This window comes from Heterodontus francisci, chromosome 5 (genome assembly GCF_036365525.1).
Source record: "Heterodontus francisci isolate sHetFra1 chromosome 5, sHetFra1.hap1, whole genome shotgun sequence".
Classification (NCBI taxonomy): Eukaryota; Metazoa; Chordata; class Chondrichthyes; order Heterodontiformes; family Heterodontidae; genus Heterodontus; species Heterodontus francisci.
The window spans coordinates 36,122,368-36,140,468 of NC_090375.1; the positions used below are offsets into that span (position 1 = coordinate 36,122,368).

The 18,101-nt window shown below is 44.5% G+C and overlaps 1 long non-coding RNA gene across 2 annotated transcripts in view; it reads right to left on the minus strand.

Annotated features, from left to right (window-relative positions):
• Positions 1-18,101, minus strand: part of LOC137369812 (uncharacterized) — a 119,644-nt gene that overhangs the window by 92,489 nt on the left and 9,054 nt on the right. The window lies entirely within an intron of this gene.

An 18,101-nucleotide genomic window follows, 5' to 3' on the forward strand; every position in this document is an offset into this window, starting at 1 on the left:
GTGACCCTTTTGTAGTGTAAGTGCGGCCTAAAATATTATCTGAGTCCTTCAACATTTTATTACCTTGTCGCACACTCCAAGCGTTAAAACACCAATGAAATACAACAGTTGTGAAGATTTCCTCAGTGTTTCAAGTCTATTTCTATTGAGCTGATTAATATTAAAATATATAGTGACAGAGGGAAGTTTTGGCAATGTATTTTTTAATTAGTTATCTTATGACCCACCATATCAAGCTTAGCGAAGCATTGATTGGACAAGGTTAACAAATCATAGAATCATAGAAAGTTTAAGGCACAGAAAAAGGCCACTTGGCCCATCGTGACTGTGCCGGCCGAAAAACGATCCACCTATTCTAATCCCACTTTCCAGTATTTGGTCCGTAGCCCTGCAGCTTACGGCAGTTGAGGTACATATCCAGATACCTTTTGAATGAGTTGAGGGTTTCTGCCTCAACTATCCTTTCAGGCAGTGAGTTCCAGACCTCCACCACCCTCTGGGTGAAAAAGTTTTTCCTCATCTCCCCTCTAATTTTTCTACCAGTCAGTTTAATTCTATGCTCCCTCATCACTGACCTCTCTGCTAAGGTGAATAGACCCTTCATCTCCACTCTATCCAGGCCCTGCAAAATCTTGTACATTTCAATCAGATCTCCCCTCAGCCTTCTCTGTTCCAAGGACAACAACCCCAGCTTATCCAAACTTTCCTCATAGCTGCATTTTTCCAGTCCTGGGAACATCCTCGTAAATCTCCTCTGTACTCTCTCTAGTGCAATTACATCCTTTCTGTAATGAGGTGACCAGAACTGCACACAGTACTCAAGTTGTGGCCTAACCAATGAATTATACAGTTCCAGCATAACCTCCCTGCTCTTATTCTATACCTCGGCTAATAAAGGAAAGGATTCCATATGTCTTCTTAACCACCTTATCGATCTGTCCTGCTACCTTCAGGGATCTGTGGGCATTCACTCCAAGGTACCTTACTTCCTCTACACTTCTCAGTATTTTCCCATTAATCATGGATTCCTTTGCCTTGTTTGACCTCCCCAAATTCATCACCTCACACTTCTCCAAGTTGATTTCAATTTGCCACTTTTCTGCTCAACTGACCAGACCACCAATATCTTCCTGCAGCCTACAGCTCTCCTCCTCGCAATGTACCACACGGCCAATCTTTGTGTTGTCTGCAAACTTCTTCATCATGCCCCCTACATACATGACCAATTCGTTAATATACACCACAAAAAGCAGGGTACCTAGTACTGAGCCCTGCGGAATGCCGCTGGAAACAGCCCTCCAGTCGCTAAAACAGCCATCAACGATTACTCTTTGTTTCCTGCCACTGAACCAATTATGTATCCACCTTGCTGCATTTCCATGGATCCCATGGGATTTTATTTTTTTAACTCGTATGCCATGTGGAACCTTGTCAAAAGCCTTGCTAAAATCCATGTAGACCACATCTACTACACTACCCTCATCTATCTTCCTTATTATTTCTTCAAAGAATTTGATCAAATTGGTCAAACAAGATCTTCCCTTAACAAATCCATGCTGACTATCCTTGATTATCCTGTGCCTTTCTAAGTGACAGTTTATCCTGTCTCTCAGAATACATTCCAATAATTTGCCCACAGGTTAGACTGACTGGCCAGTAATTATTCGGTCTATCCTTCACTCCCTTTTTAAACAGAGATACAATGTTAGCAGTTCTCCAATCCTCCAGCACCACACCTGTAACCAGTGAGGACTGGAAAATGCTGAACAGACCCTCTGCTTTTTCCTCTCTTGCTTCTTTTAACAGCCTAGGATACATTTCATATGGCCCTGATGATTTATCAACTTTCAAGGATGCTAATCCCATTAATACATCCTCTCAGCCTATGTTTATCACATCCAATACTTCACACTCTTCCTCCTTAACTACAATAACTGCATCATCCCCCTCTTTTGTGAAGACAGATGCAAAGTTTTCATTAAGAACCATATCAATATCTTCTGCTCCTACACATAGGTTACGTTTTTGACTTTTATGGCCCTACTCTTAATGTATCGATAAAACATCTTTGGGTTCACCTTTATTTTGCTTGCCAATATTCTTTCATACCCTCGCTTTGCTTTCCTAATTTCCTTTTTGGTTTCACCCCTCCACTTTCTAAACTCCTCTCGGCTTTCTGTAGCATTGAGTTCTCGGTGTCAGACAGAAGCTTTCCTTTTCTGCCTTATCTTACCCGGTCGGCTCCTTGATATCCATGGGGCTCTAGATTTGGCTGCCTCACTCTGTTTCTTTGTGGGAACATGTTTACTTTTAACCCCGTATCACCGTATTTCCAACTTCATGCTGTGTTCCTGATCATTTCAACATATACTTTCCTGAAACGGTTGGCCCCTTCACCCTGTCAACAATGTGAGTAAGAGATTAAAGGGAGAAATGGCTTTAGTGAAGACAGCTTCCGAGCAGCAGATTGCTTTGTGCTGGCCAGGTTATACTGTGCTAACATTTTCACAGCGTATTACATAATTCTTTAGAGGACAGAGCACTATTATGAATTTTTCTGAAGTGCATAAATGGAGGTTCTGGTAGAAAGGTAGCTAGTTTTATACTGCTTTACCTCTCAAGGCTTTCTGTGGAGTGAATGAAGAGTTTAGGTAAAATTATCATACAATATGCTGGTTTAAATGAGTGAGTTACTTCACAGTAAAACTCTGCCCATTACAGAACTCCAAACCAACAAAATAAGTATTTCTGTCTGTTTCTGCCTTGTGAACTTTCTCAAGGGGAAATAAATTTAAAGGAAAATGAAGACAGGCAATGCTTAATATTTAATCTACGAGGTGATTCCACAATAGAAGAGGCAGGATAACTCAGTCGTCAGGTCTTAATCTGACTTCTGAATGCAATAAAACCAAATGGTGTGACATGTCCTTCCCTCTCATCCTGAAGACTGTCACACTCAGTTTTGATTGTCACCAGTCATTGCATAGCGTCAGCATGATTTGAAGCTGCATTATAAAAGAAAGACTTGGATTTATACAGTCCCTGACCACATCCCTTGGGAATATGCCAAGGAACTCCATGGACAACTGGGAAATTTTAATGGGGAAAGTTTTAACTCCACAGCATTGCCCATTCAGAAGTCAGTCTGATTGGCAGGTGTGGCTTCCAGTCCGGCGGAGAATGCTAATTGTATATTAATTGTGTTTAATTGTAGGCAGGTGGTGGGCATAAACTGGGGATTCACTTGTTCCCTTATAAATAGACGCTGACTTAAACTGTAGTTGTTGGGTTTGGAGGTGCTTGCTTGTACTCTATAACTGTATAAATAAATGCTTATAAAAGTGCATAAAGTTTGGCTCCAGTTATATCCGTCATGAACTGGCCTTCTGGAATATAACGGAATGCCAAAGAAGAGGCTGCAGGACCGGGTAGGTCCAAGCCCTAAGTCAGGAAGGGGAGGGATCCAATCCCGGGTGATGATGGGCATGTACGTTTGTAATAGGCATTGGTTGGTGAGTAACTGCTGTTAAGGAAAAACTCTAAATATCTGGGTAAGTAACTAAAAATAAAAGGAAAGATCTACAGTTTTTAAAAATATAGTAGGTAGTTTTTTTTAGGGAATCAAGGTTGCTAGTGTAAATAATCTAATCTTTCGGTAATTTAAAGGGATAAGTTAAGGGTAAGCCATGGCAGGGCAGCTTGGCAATGTGGAGTGCTCCTCCTGTGCAATGTGGGAAGTCAGGGACATTTCCAGTGTCCAGGGCGAACACGTGTGCAGGAAGTGTCTCCAGCTGCAGCTACTCGAAATCCGCGTTTCAGATCTGGAGCGGTAGCTGGACACACTGTGGAGCATCCGCAAGGCTGAGATCATCATGGATAGCACGTAGAGGAACGTGGTCAAACCACAGGTAAAGACTGCTCAGGCAGAAAGGGAATGGGTGACTGCCAGGCAGAGTAGAAGAACTAGGCAGGTAGTGCGAGAGTCCCCTGGGTCCATCACCCTATCTAACAGATTTTCCACTTTGGATACTGTTGGGGGAGATAGCTTCTCAGAGGAATGCAGCAAGAGCCAAGTCTGTGGCACCATGGGTGGCTCAGCTGCACAAGAGGGGAGGAAAAGGAGTGGAATACCTATAGTGATAGGGGATTCTATTGTAAGGGGTACTGATAGGCGTTACTGTGGCCACAAACATGACTCCAGGATGGTATGTTGCCTCCCTGGTGCTAGGGTCGAGGATGTCACAGAGCGCCTGCAGGACATTCTGAAGAGGGAGGGTGAATAGTCAGAGGTCGTGATACACATTGGTACCAACGACATAGGTAGAAAGAGGGATGAGGTCCTGCACCAAGAATTTAGGGAGTTAGGTAGCAGATTAAAAAGCAGGACCTCAAAGGTTGCAATCTCTAGATTATTCCCGGTGCCACATGCTAGTGAGTATAGGAATAGGAGGATAGAGCAGATGAATGCGTGGCTGAAGAGATGGTGCAGGAGGGAGGACTTTAGTTTCCTGGATCACTGGGTCTGTTTCTGGCAAAGGTGGGACCTGTACAAGTTGGACGGGTTACACCTGAACCGGAACGGGACTAACATCCTTGCTGGGAGGTTTGCTAATGCTGTTGGGAGGGGGATGGGATACAGACTGGAGATACAGTCAGGGGTAATGCACAGTCAAATATAAAAGAGAAACTGAGTCAGTCTGGAAGGCAGAGCAAATATAGACCTGTTAAGACACAAGTGAAAAATGCAAGGCATCTATTTTAATGCAAGGAGTCTTACTAGCAAGGCAGATGAATTGAGAGCGATGATTAGCACATGGGAATATGATATTATTGCTATCACAGAAACATGGTTGAGAGAGGGGCAGGACTGGCAGCTCAATATTCCAGGGTATAGAATCTTCAGGCATCACGGGGAGGGGGTAAAAGAGGAGGTGGCATTGCACTGTTGATCAAGGAGTCAATTACTGCAGTAAGGAGGGATGATATCTTAGAAGGTTCTTCAAATGAGGCCATATGGATAGAACTTAAAAACAAAAAGGGGGTAATCACTTGGCTGGGAGAGTACTACAGGCCTCCAAACAGTCGGGCAGAGACAGAGGAGCAGATATGTAGGCAAATCTCAGAGAGGTGTAAAAATAATGGGGTAATAATAGTAGGGGATTTCAACTTCCTCAATATCAACTGGGATAGTCTTAGTGCAAAAGGCGTATAGGGGGCAGAATTACTAAAGTGCATGCAGGAGAGCTGTTTGAGCCAGTACGTAGAGAGTCCTACAAGAGAAGGGGCAGTACTGGACCTAATCCTAGGGAATGAAGCTGGACAAGTGGTAGAAGTGTCAGTGGGGGAATATTTTGGGGATAGTGACCATAACTCTGTAAGATTTAAGGTAGTTATGAAAAGGACAAAGATGGACCAGAAATAAAGGTACTGAATTGGGGGAAGGCCGATTTCAATATGATCTGGCCAAAGTGGATTGGGAGCAGCTACTTGTAGGAAAGTCTACATCAGACCAGTGGGAGTCATTCAAAGAGGAAATAGTGAGGGTTCAGAGCCAGCGTGTACCCGTTAAGGTGAAGGGTAGGACCAACAAGTCCAGGGAACCCTGGATGTCAAGGGATATAGAGGATTGGATTGGGAAAACAAAAAGGAGGCTTATGGCAGATTCAGAGCACTGAAAACAGCGGAGGCACTAGAGGACCATAAAAAGTGTAGGGGGGTACTTAAAAAAGTAATTAGGAGAGTGAAGAGGGGACATGAAAAAACACTGGCGGGCAAGATAAAGGAAAATCCCAAGGCATCTTATAAGTATATTAAGGGTAAGAGGATAACCAGGGAAAGAGTAGGGCCCATTAGGGACCAAAGTGGCAATCTGTGTGTGGAGCCGGAGGACATAGGTGAGGTTTTAAATGATTACTTTTCATCTGTGTTCACTATGGAGAAGGACAATGTAGGTGTAGAGATCAGGGAGGGGGATTGTGATATATTTATATACTTATAATATCACATATTAACATTGAAAGGGAGGAAGTATAGCTGTTTTAGCAGGCTTAAAAGTGGATAAAGCCCCAGGCCCAGATGAGATGTATCCCAGGCTGTTATGTGAGGCAAAGAAGGAGAGAGCAGAGGCTCTGACACAAATTTTCAAATCCTCTCTGGCCACAGGAGAGGTACCAGAGGATTGGAGGACAGCAAATGTGGTACCATTATTCGAGAAGGGTAGCAGGGATAAACCAGGTAATTACAGGGCAGTGAGTCTAACATCAGTGGTAAGGAAACTATTGGAAAAAATTCTGAGGGACAGGATTAATCTCCATTTGCAGAGGCAGGGATTAATCAGGGATAGTCAGCATGGCTTTGTCAGGGGGAGATCGTGTCTAACTAACTTGATCAAATTTTTCGAAGAGGTGACAAGATATGTAGGGTAAAGCAGTTGATGTAGCCTACATGGACTTCAGTAAGGCTTTTGACAAGGTCCTGCATGGGAGATTGGCTAAGAAGGTAAGAGCCCATGGGATGCAGGGCAATTTGGCAATTTGGATCCAAAATTGGCTTAGTGGCAGGAGGCAGAGGGTAATTAATGGTCGAGGGTTATTTTTGCAAGTGGAAGCCTGTGACCAGTGGTGTACAACAGGGATCGGTGCTGGGACCCTTGCTGTTTGTAGTGTACATTAATGATTTAGATGTGAATATAGTAGGTATGATCAGTAAGTTCACAGATGATACGAAAATTGGTGGTGTCGTAAATAGTGAGGAGGAAAGCCTTAGATTACAGGACGATATAGATGGGCTGGTAAGATGGGCGGAGCAGTGGCAAATGGAATTTAATCCTGAAAGGTGTGAGGTGATGCGTTTTGAGACTAACAAGGCAAGGGAATATACAATGGATGGTAGGACCCTAGGGAGTACAGAAGGTCAGAGGGACCTTGGTGTACTTCTCCATAGATCACTGAAAGCAGCAACACATGTAGATAAGGCAGTTAGGAAGGCATTTAGGATACTTGCCTTTATTAGCCGAGGCATAGTATATAAGAGCAGGGAGGTTATGATGGAGCTACATAAAATGCTAGTTAGGCCACAGCTGGGGTACTGTGTACAGTTCTGGGCACCACACGATAGGAAGGATGTGATTGCACTGGAGAGGATGCAGAGGAGATTCACCAGGATGTTGCCTGGGCTGGAGCATTTCAGCTATGGAGAGAGACTGAAAAGGCTTGGGTTGTTTTCCTTGGAGCAGAGAAGGCTGAGGGGGGACCTGATTGAGGTGTACAAGATTATGAGGGGCATTGATTGGTTAGATAGGAAGAAACTTTTTCCCTTAGCGGAGTGGGGGGGTTGCGTCAATAATCACGGGGCATATATGTAAGGTAAGGGGCAGGAGGTTTAGAGGGGATTTGAGGAAAAATGTTTTCACTTAGAGGGTGGTTGGAATCTGGAGTGCACTGCCTGAAGAGGTGGTGGAGGCAGGAACCCTCAGAACATTTAAAAAGTATTTAGATGAGCGCTTGAAACGCCATAGCATACAAGGCTACGGGCCAAGTGCTGGAAAATGGGATTAGAATAGGTAGATGCTTGATGGCCGGCACAGACACGATGGGCCGAAGGGCCTTTTTCTGTGCTGTAGAACTCTATGACTCTAATATTGTGGCGGGCAGGGGGGTTGGGGATGGAGGAAGGTTCTAATCATGAGCGGGAGCCTGGTGGGGGGCCGGGAGGAAGCATTCTTGCTCCTCCTGACCCACAAGGAGTGTTCCTCTAGGCTGTCCTCAACTTGCTGATACTGCCAAGTTTCCGAGCCCCAGAAAACCTGGTCAACCCGCAGTTAAATCTGCAAAGGAGGTTAAATCCAAGGCTCCCAGCCTTACCAACATATTTCAAAGTGCCAACCTGCCTACTGGGAGTGGCTTGGCTGTCCGCATCCACTCCCACCCACCACCCCCCCTCCCCCCTCCACCGGTGTAAAAGCTGGAAGTTGGTGGACTGGAGCCGGCTACCTGACATAGTTCCATATTTTGAGAATTTAGCTCCTCCACCTGCACCCAATCCCATCCACTCCTCCAAGTAAAAACTCCACACAATGAATCACCTTGAATGGCAATACCTTTTGTTGTGTAGACAACCAAGACAGACATTTGTGAAACATGTGGTCGGAATTTAATGGTAAGATGGTGGCGCCGCCCACCGGCTATAAAGTCGGGAAAGAGCCCACCTCCACTGGACCTGGAAGCCATGCTGCTATTTTGCATAGCCCAGGCCCTTAATTGGCTTCAGTTAGGGCTTCTGCCCTTTTGAGGCAGGATACCTGTCGTAGATGTATCTGTCCATGACAGTATTGGTAGGAGTGACCACTGCACAGTCCTTGTGGAGGCGAAATCCTGTCTTCACACTGAGGGTACCCTCCATCATGTTGTGTGGCACTACCACCGTGCTAAATGGGATAAATTTCAAACAGATCCAGCAATGTAAAACTGGGCATCCAAGAAGCGCTGTGGGCCATCAGCAGCAGCAGCAGAATTATATTCAACCACAATCTGTAACCTCATGTCCCGGTATATCCCCCACTCTACCATTACCATCCAGCCAGGGGACCAACCCTGGTTCAATGAAGAGTGGAGGACGGCATGCCAGGAGCAGCACCAGGCATATCTAAAAATGAGGTGTCCGCCTGGTGAAGCTTTAACACAGTACTACTTGCATAGCAAACAGCCGAAGCAGCATGCAATAGACAAGGCTAAGCGATCCCACAACGAATGGACCAGATCTAAGCTCCACAGTTCTGCCACATCCAGTCGTGAATGGTGGAGGACAATTAAACAACTGACAGGAGGAGGAGGCTCCACAAGTATCCCCATTCTCAATGTTGGGGGAGCCCAGCTCATCAGTGCGAAAGACAAGGCCCCAGGGTCCCCAGCATCACAGATGCCAGTCTTCAGGCAATCCGATTCACTCCACGTGATATCCAGAAACAGATGAAGTAACCGAATACTCCAAAGGCTATGGGCCCTGACAATATTCCGGCAATAATACTGAAGACTTGTGCTCCAGAACTAGCTGCGCCCCTAGCCAAGCTGTTCCAGTACAGCTACAACACTGGCATCTACTCAGCAATGTGAAAAATTGCCCAGAAATGTCTTGTGCACAAAAAGCAGGACAAATCCTATATGGCCAATTACCGCCCCATGAGTCAACTCTCTATCATCAGCACAGTGACGGAAGGGGTTGTCAGTGCTATGAAGCAGCACTTACTCAGCAATAACCTGCTCACTGACACTCAGTTTGGATTCCACCTGGGCCACTCGGCTCCTGACCTCATTACAGCATTTGTCCAAACATGGACAAAAGAGCTGAACTCAAGAGGTGAGGTGAGAGTGACTGCCCTTGACATCAAGGCAGCATTTGACTGAGTATGGCTTCAAGGAGCCCTAGCAAAACTGGAGTCCATGGTAATCAGGAGAAATGCTCTCCATTGGTTGGAGTCATGCCTAGCACAAAGAAAGATGATTGCGGTCGTTGGAGGTCAATCATCTCAGTCTCAGGACATCACTGCAGGAGTTCCTCAGGGAAGTGTCCTAGGCCCAACCATCTTCAGCTGCTTCGTCAATGACCTTCCCTCAATCATAAGGTCAGAAGTGGGGATGTTCGCTGATGATTGCACAATGTTCAGCACCATTCACGACTCCTCAGATACTGAAGCAGCCCATGTCCATATGCAGCAAAGCCTGGACAACATCCAAGCTTGGGCTGAGAAATGGCAAGTAACATTCAGAGCACACTAGTGGCAGGCAATGACCATCTCCAACAAGAGAGAATCTAGCCAAGTCCTTTTGAAGTTCAACGGCATTACCATTGGTGAATCCACCACTATCAACATCCTGGGGGTAACTATTGACCAGAAACTGATCTGTACCTGCCACATAAATACTGTGGCTACAAGAGCAGATCAGAGGCTGGGAATTCTATGGCGAGTAACTCACCTCCTGACTCCCCAGTGCCAGTCCACCACCAACAAGGCAAAATTCAGGAGTGTGATGGAATTCCTTCTACTGCTCCAACAACACTCAAGAAGCTCAACACCATCCAGGACAAAGCAGCCTGCTTGATTGGCGCCCCAATTACCACCTTCAACATTCCCACCCTCTACCACTGACGCACAGTGGCAGCAGTGTGTACCATCTACAAGATGCACTGCAGAAACTCACCAAGGGTCCTTCGATAGCACCTTTCAAACCTGCAACCTCTACCACCTAGAATGACAAGGACAGCAGATACATGGGAACACCACCACCTGCAAGTTTCCCTCCAAGCCACACACCATCCTGACTTGGAACTATATTGCCGTTCCTTCACTGTCGTTGGGTCAAAAGCCCGGAACTCCTTTCCTAACAGACTGTTGGTGTACTGACATCCCAAGTACTGCAACAGTTCAAGAAGGCGACTCACCACCACCTTATCAAACGCATTTAGGGATGGGCAATAAATGCTGGCTTAGCCAGCGATGCCCACTTCCCCCAAAATGGATTAAAAAATCCTGCCTCCCAGAGCTGGCAGCTGTTCAGTCCCAGCAGTGCCACTGGGAGTGATGGCCACTGCTGGGACTGCAGCCAGCAAGAAGATAACAGTGGATGCTGGCCTCCAAAACGATAAGTGTGGGTCAGGCCTCGCCGGGGACAACTGGTTATGCCCCAGTAAGGTGTGGAGGGGGGCTGGCGGTTCAGAGACTAGCGCAGGGAGATTTTGTTTTATGGGGTGCCCCATGCTGCATGGGGCACAGCGCGCCTGATCAGGAGGCGTCCTCCCAGCCTGCACGGAGGCCATCAGGTAATACTAGACGGCTTCTGGAGGTGCTGAAGAGGCCCTTAAGTGGCAATTAATTGGTCACTTAAGGACCTCAATTGGCCTGGTGTGGGAGGGCCATTTTCCAACCTCCCCGCCACTGGTACAATAGCAGCGGGGATGGGTAGGTGATGGGCAAGGTATTCCTGCCTCCCACACGTATTTTACGCCCTCCCCCACCCCGCCTCCTAGGCCACTCTGCGGAGGGGCGGGGCATTAAATTCCAGCCACAGCAAGATCTCACAAACAAACAATGAGATGAATAACCAGTTAATCACTTATTGATAATGTTGATTGAGGGAAGAATGTTGGCCAGGATACTGAAGGTACTCCCAACCTTCCTTTCAGTAGTGCCATGGGATCCATAATATCAACATTGTCCACTGGACAGACATTGGTTTAATGTCTTATCCAAAGACTGGCACAGGTGTCTCTTCCCCACTCCTCTGGGTACTTTGTAAACTTACTTTTTAATGTTCATAGAAAGCCCATGCTCTTATAACACTACAAGTGAGAAGGATTGGGAGCAGCCTTTCCACATTCATCCAAGCACTTTTGTCAGACTTCCTTTGTCTCTGATCTCAGTGACACCTGCATTAATGTGCATTCTGCTAACTGTACATTGCATTCCACAGATAATAGTTTGGTATGGGTAGCTGCATTAAAACGCAGTCTTAGCAATCATTTATTTGCTTCTGAAGTTGCCTACTCATATTGAAAGCAAATTTCAAAAGTTAAAATTCTGGAGTAACAAGATGGCAGCAGTACCTGTAGTGGGAGACTTCTGTCTGGTGTTTAACCTTGTAAATGATACAATAAATGACTGTAAATAGAATAACTAAATAATAAACTAGTGGTCCTGGCGCAGAGCTTCGGTGATGGGTTTGTATGTTGGGAATGTGGCACCTCAGGTCAGTATGCACTGTGCAACTTTCCATCTGTTGATTTTCAACATGCACTATCATTGTTATATGACTTTATTTGCTCTAGTTATATGTTTAATTTGCATGCTTCAGACTGCTCACTCCATGGACAGAACTTTTGTTTTGGGGTCAAGACCCCAATGTCAGGTGCATTTCTGGGACCCGACCACATGCTGCATTGGCATCAGACGCCAGACATTATTATTGCGCAGCTGACCAATTAGTGGCTAAGGTGTGTGCTCACCATCTAATTAAGCACGGTGGGTGGGTGGGCTTCCGAGGCTGGAGGATCAATGGGAGGCTGTCCAGCCCTGATAGAATGGCCGCCCCACCGTCAGAGTTGCCGACGTAGGTAGGAGAGAGAGAGGGCGCCTCAAAATGGAGGTGTCCTCTAAAGATTTTTTGAGAAGGTGAAATTAAAACTGGCCCACGGCTGCCAGACTGCTACTGTAGAGAAGGAATCCCTTGGAAGATTTGGTCCAGGAGCCATAGTTTACTCAAAAAGGGGGTTGAAGTCATTGGCGGCTTTAAAGTAGTTTATTAAGAAGCAGCAGTTTAAATATGATGTAGCATAAGCTACATAGACATAAAAGACTACGACCCTAACAGGTTAAATGGTTTACTGATCCCGGATCATACAGTGGGGCAGAATGATGGCAGTCTTCCTGACGAATGAGGCAGACGAGGTGTTGCTGGTCTCTTTGGTCCTTGGTGTCCCCAGTCTTCTTGAGTTAACCAAAGTGTTGGGCCGAAGCCAGCATAGACTCCACTTTGGGAAGCTCTCCTCCTCTCCTTCCGTCCGGAGAAGACTGAAGATTTCCCTCTCGAGCACCTGTTTATATACTTTATTTCTAGGGGGTGGTGGGTGTCCCATGTCAATCACTTGTTTGATTCCAATTGCCCAATCACCAAGGAACAAGTACCCAAAGTAAATCCCTCCTCTGCCCCACCCACAAAGTCACTTTTTACCTTACCTTGTATTTGGTACAGTTTGTAACCTCTGCCAGACACTTGTCTGGATAAGAGAGTATGAGGCTCCATCTTATCAACTCAGGAATGTCTACACAGAGACCTGTTCCGGGAGGACTTGTGGGACCTCAATATGACCATCTGCAGAACAACATTCCCTTTGGCAGCTGAGAAGTTGTTTTCAAAGAGAGAGAAAACAAATAAACCTTCTGCTCGGAGACCACAATTCCAGCATTTCTTTTAAGACTGCTAATTCTATAATATTCTCAAAACTATCATTTCCTACCCCCTCACAGGTGTAGGATCACAACCGCGGGGGTGTTCAAAAATAGTTGATGGAGTGCCGACCGCTAGTCCGCTGCCAGGAGGTCACCTCAGTGGAGGTGGCTGACTGCCTACTGGAAAATTCCAATTGGGTCTGCACTGGATAGGCACTTTAAGGACTTTAATTGACTATCTGCTGCTTGTGGGTGGGTAGCCGTCACCTCCTTCCCAACCATCCACTGCTAAAATGGCCCAGAGGTGGGAACATGCTGACAAACCAGCATGCTGGCCGGTGCCAGGAAATTGCAGGCCCACCTGTCACCGGTCCCACTTCCTCTGGGGATAGAAAATTCTGCCCCATATGCTCAGAAGAGTTTTTATGCTTGTGCAGTTATCAAAGCATGTTTGGTAACATGCCGAAGATAACAAACAGAAAAACCTTATTTCATTTTTTTAGATATAATTTGTTCACAGAACAGGGGTGACACTGGCAAAGTTGTATTTTTACTGCCCATCCTTAGTTGCTTTGATCAGATGATGGTGAGTGTTTTTCTTTAACTGATGCAGTCTTTGTGCTAACGGTGCCCCCATGATGGCATTGCATGAGGAATTCCAAAATTTTGATTCAGTGATGATGAAAGAACATGGGTATATAACCAAGTCAGGATGGTGCTGGATTTGGAGGGGAACTTGGAGGTGGTGGTGTTCCCATGACTTTGCTGCTTTTGTCCTGCTTGTTGTCAGAAGTCACAGGGCTGAGAAGCACCGTTGGAATAGACTTGCTAAATTGCTGCAGTGCTTCATGTAGATACCACATAGAGCAGTTTCAGTATCCTACCTAACACCTCTTACTGATTTTGGGAGTATCTGGCTAACCAATAGTTTGAAAATTTTCAAAGAATTTATTTGAAAGATTACTGAAAGTCTCTTATTTGTACAGAAGCCTCAGAATGACTTTAAAAATTGAAAAAGACCAAGCTGAGAAAACAAAATCAAACCAGGCAATTAACTTTGTTTAAGTTTTAAAAAACTGTGAATCACACATAGAAGTACATAAAATTTACAACATAGAAACAGGCTATTATGTCCCCTGGTTGTTTTCTGTGGAAAAAATCACACTTTAAACTTGGAAAGGCTCCTTATTTAATTATTCAGCCAACATGCTGCCTGGTATCGGACTGCCTGAGGCTGGTTTCCTGTTACACATCACATGACTCTCTGGTGCAGTCATGAATGTGTTCCCACCCCCCCGCACACCCGGAAAATTTACACATAACAATTAGTTCCTAGCTAATTAGTTCCTAGCACTGTACAAATAGTATAACAATATATATCACAGGCCAGTGATCCCAAGCAGTGCATAATGGCCTTTAACTCATGTTTATATTCTTTCCCAAAAAAAGCAGGAAAAGTGGAAACCTTGGAAAAATTGAGAACTTTAAATATAACTACTAATTGTTTTTACATACAAACATACGAATTAGGAGCAGAAGTAGGCCATTTGGCCCCTCAAGCCTGCTTCCCCATTCAATAAGATCATGGCTGTTCTGTTTGTGTCACAAATTCCACATTCCCATTTACCCCCGATAACCTTTGATTCCCTTGCCTAACAAGAATCTATCTACCTCCACCTTAAAAATATTCAATGACCCCACCTCCACCACCTTCTGAGGCAGAGTTCCAAAGTCGAAGTCGCACAACCCTCTGAGAGAAAACAATTCTCCTCATCTCTGTCCTGAAAGGGCGACCCCTAATTTTAAAACAGTGCCGCCTAGTTCTGGACTCACCCACAAGAGGAAACATCCTCTCCACATCCACCGTGTCAAGACCGTTCAGGATCTTATAAACTTCAATCAAGTCTCCCCTCACTCTTCTAAACTCAAGTGAAAACAAGCCCAGTCTGTCCAACCTTTCTTCATAAGATGACCCGCTTATTCAAGGTATCAAACTAGTAAACCTCCTCTAAACCGCCTCCAACGCATTTACATCCTTCCTTAAATAAGGAGATCAAAACTGCACACAGTATTCGAGATGTGGTCTCACCAATGCCCTGTATAACTGAAGAATGACATCCTTACTTTTATTTTCAATTCCTCTCATAGTAAAGGATAGCATTCCATTAGCCTTCTTTATTACCTGTTGTACCTGCATATTAACTTTTTGTGACTCATGCACTACAACACCTAGATCCCTCTGCACCTTGAAATTCTGCAGTCGTTCTCCATTTAAGTAATACTCTGCTTTTTTATTCTTCCTTTGATTCCCTTACCTAACAAGAATCTATCTACCTCCACCTTAAAAATATTCAATGACCCAATCTCCACCACCTTCTGAGGCAGAGTTCCAAAGTCGAAGTCGCACAACCCTCTGAGAGAAAACAATTCTCCTCATCTCTGTCCTGAAAAAAGTGAAAACCTTTATATTTTCCCACATTATACTCCATCTGCCAGATTTTTGCCCACTCCCTCAACCTATCTATATCAGTCTGCAACCTCCTTATGTACTCTTCACAACATACTTTCCTATCTATCTTTGTATCATCTGCAAATTTAGCAACCATGCCATCGCTCCCCTCATCTAAGTCATTGATATAAATTGTAAAAAGTTGAGGCCCAAGCACAGACCCCTGCAGGACTCCACCCGTCACATCATGCCAATCAGAAAAGGACCCATTTATGCATACTCTTTGTTTCCTGACAGCCAGCAAATCTTCTATCCATGCTAATGTGTTACCCCCAACACCATGAGCTCCTACTTAGCACAATAACCTTTTATGTGGCACCTTGTCAAATGCCTTCTGGAAATCCAAGTACAGTACATCAACGGGCTCCCCTTTATCCACTCCTTCAAAGAACTCCAATAAATAGTTTAAACATGATTTCCCTTTCAAAAACCCATGCTGACTATTCCTGATTACCTTGAATTTTTCTAAGTGCCCAGCTATAGCCTCCTTAATGATCAATTCTAACACCTTCCCCACGACAGACGTCAAGCTAACTGGCCTATAGTTACCTGTTTTCTGCCTCCCCTCATAGTGCATTTAACATAATAAAACCAAAGTGCTTCATAGAGACTTAATGAAAACAGTATGCCCAGCTACAGTATGAGATATTAGTTGGAATTTTGATAACAGCGCTCACTGTTCTTAAAAGTAAATCGGACAGCAACTTGCGGTGACTGTACACGTGCAGTTAAAGACAGAAATCAGGAAGTTGCTGTCTAAGTTGCCCTGCTCCTCAAGACGCTTCGCTGTACTGGTATCTCATGGAAAGACTCGGCACACATGGAAGAGGGTAAAGCTGTGTAATAGATATACAAAAAAATCTCTCCGTACAATATTGAGGCTTATCCATTCCAGTGTAAGTAACTTTTTTTTATTCGTTTGTGGATGTCACTGGCTAGGCCAGCATTTGTTGCCCATCCCTAATTGCCCTTGAGAAGGTGGTGAGCAGTCCTTTTGAACTGCTGAACAGTGCTAGTGGTTTGGAACATTTCAAAGGGCATTTAAGCATCCACCACATTGCTGTGGGGCTGGAGTCACATGTAGGCCATACCAGGTAAAGATGACAGATTTCCTTCCCTAAAGGACATTAGTGACCAGATGAGTTTTTACAACAATTGACAATGGTTTCATGGTCACCATTAAACTAGTTTTCTTTCTTAAAATTCAAATTTCACCATCTGCCATGGTGGGATTCAAACCCATGTCTCCAGAGTATTAGATTGGGCTCTGGATTACTAGCCCAGTGACATTACCACAACGCCACCACCTCCTCTTTTAATGATGCAATAAGCTTTAATCATTGGCAAAAAACTTCTCTGGCACTGAAAATTAACTTGTGGAAGTATTGAGTCTAATTCCTATAGATTTTAATTATTGCTGCAGATTTTTTTAAAATTCTTTTTTCAAAAAGATCTTCTACTTCTGTCTCTTCTATCCCTCCCTCTTTTAATCCCGTGTTTCTTTCTTCCATTTGTTTTGCTTTCTGTATATGATTTTAAATTGAATTCACTATTCTGACACTTCCTCGTTCAGACACCGAATGGTTCAGTAAGGATTCTTCAACTTGATTGGCTAAGGAGACAGATAGTTGTTTGCACTGTTCACACAGGTCCCAGATGCCCTGTAGAGGGCGCTGTGCAGTCTTGAATTTCTAATAACTGCAAGTTCCAGTGAAAAAAATCGATAAAAACTCTCTGTGCAAGTGCACGTGTAATGAACAGCTGGCACTGTCCATTTGCTGCATGACTGCAAAACCAGAGCCATTAGGAAGGGTGACTGAAAGCTTTGTAAAAGAGGTGGCTTTAAAGAGGGTCTTAAAGGAGGAGAGGGAGGTAAAGATGTAGAGGCATTTTAAGAGGGAATTGCAGAGCATGGGTCCTAGTGGCTATAGGCAAGGTCACCAATAGGACAACAGAGGGGAAGACATGATACATGAGAGGTTAAAGCTAGAGGAATAGAGTGGCCAGTTGGTTCTATGGATGGAGGAGGTTATAGAGATAGGAAGGGGTAAGGACATGAAGGGATTCAAACACAAGAATGGGAATCTTATATTTGATGCATTGGCGAACCAGGAACCAACGTAGACCAGCAAAGAAAGCAGTGATTGGAGACCAGGGAGACGAGGAACTTGTTACACAATCGAATAGAAATAATAGATCCACATTGACTTTTACTGAAAAATGTAACTTGAAATGCTAAGGGGAGGGGGTGATGGTGGGAATTCATTCGCTGTCTGACCCAGTGAATCAAAGTAGGCACAAAATAATTTCTCCCCCTAACTGTCCACATAAAAACATAGGGGGTTACAATGTACAGGTTAAATTTGATGTGGAAGGAGCTGAACCTCTAACGTTTTATTGATACCGGGAAAACTACTTTAGATATAAAATAAAAATGGCAATTTATAGCAATTTACCACAAAATCCATGCCTATATGTTTTTTGTTAGGATTTTTCATATGCTAGTATTGTAGCCATTTTCAAGTTCTTACATGTGGCCACTGATAATGTCTTCCTGTATGGGGAAGGATGTGAAATAGTCATCTGGTTGTTATGATTAGGACTACTGAAATCTCTTAAGCAAAGGATTTAAACTGAGTAACTATGGATTTC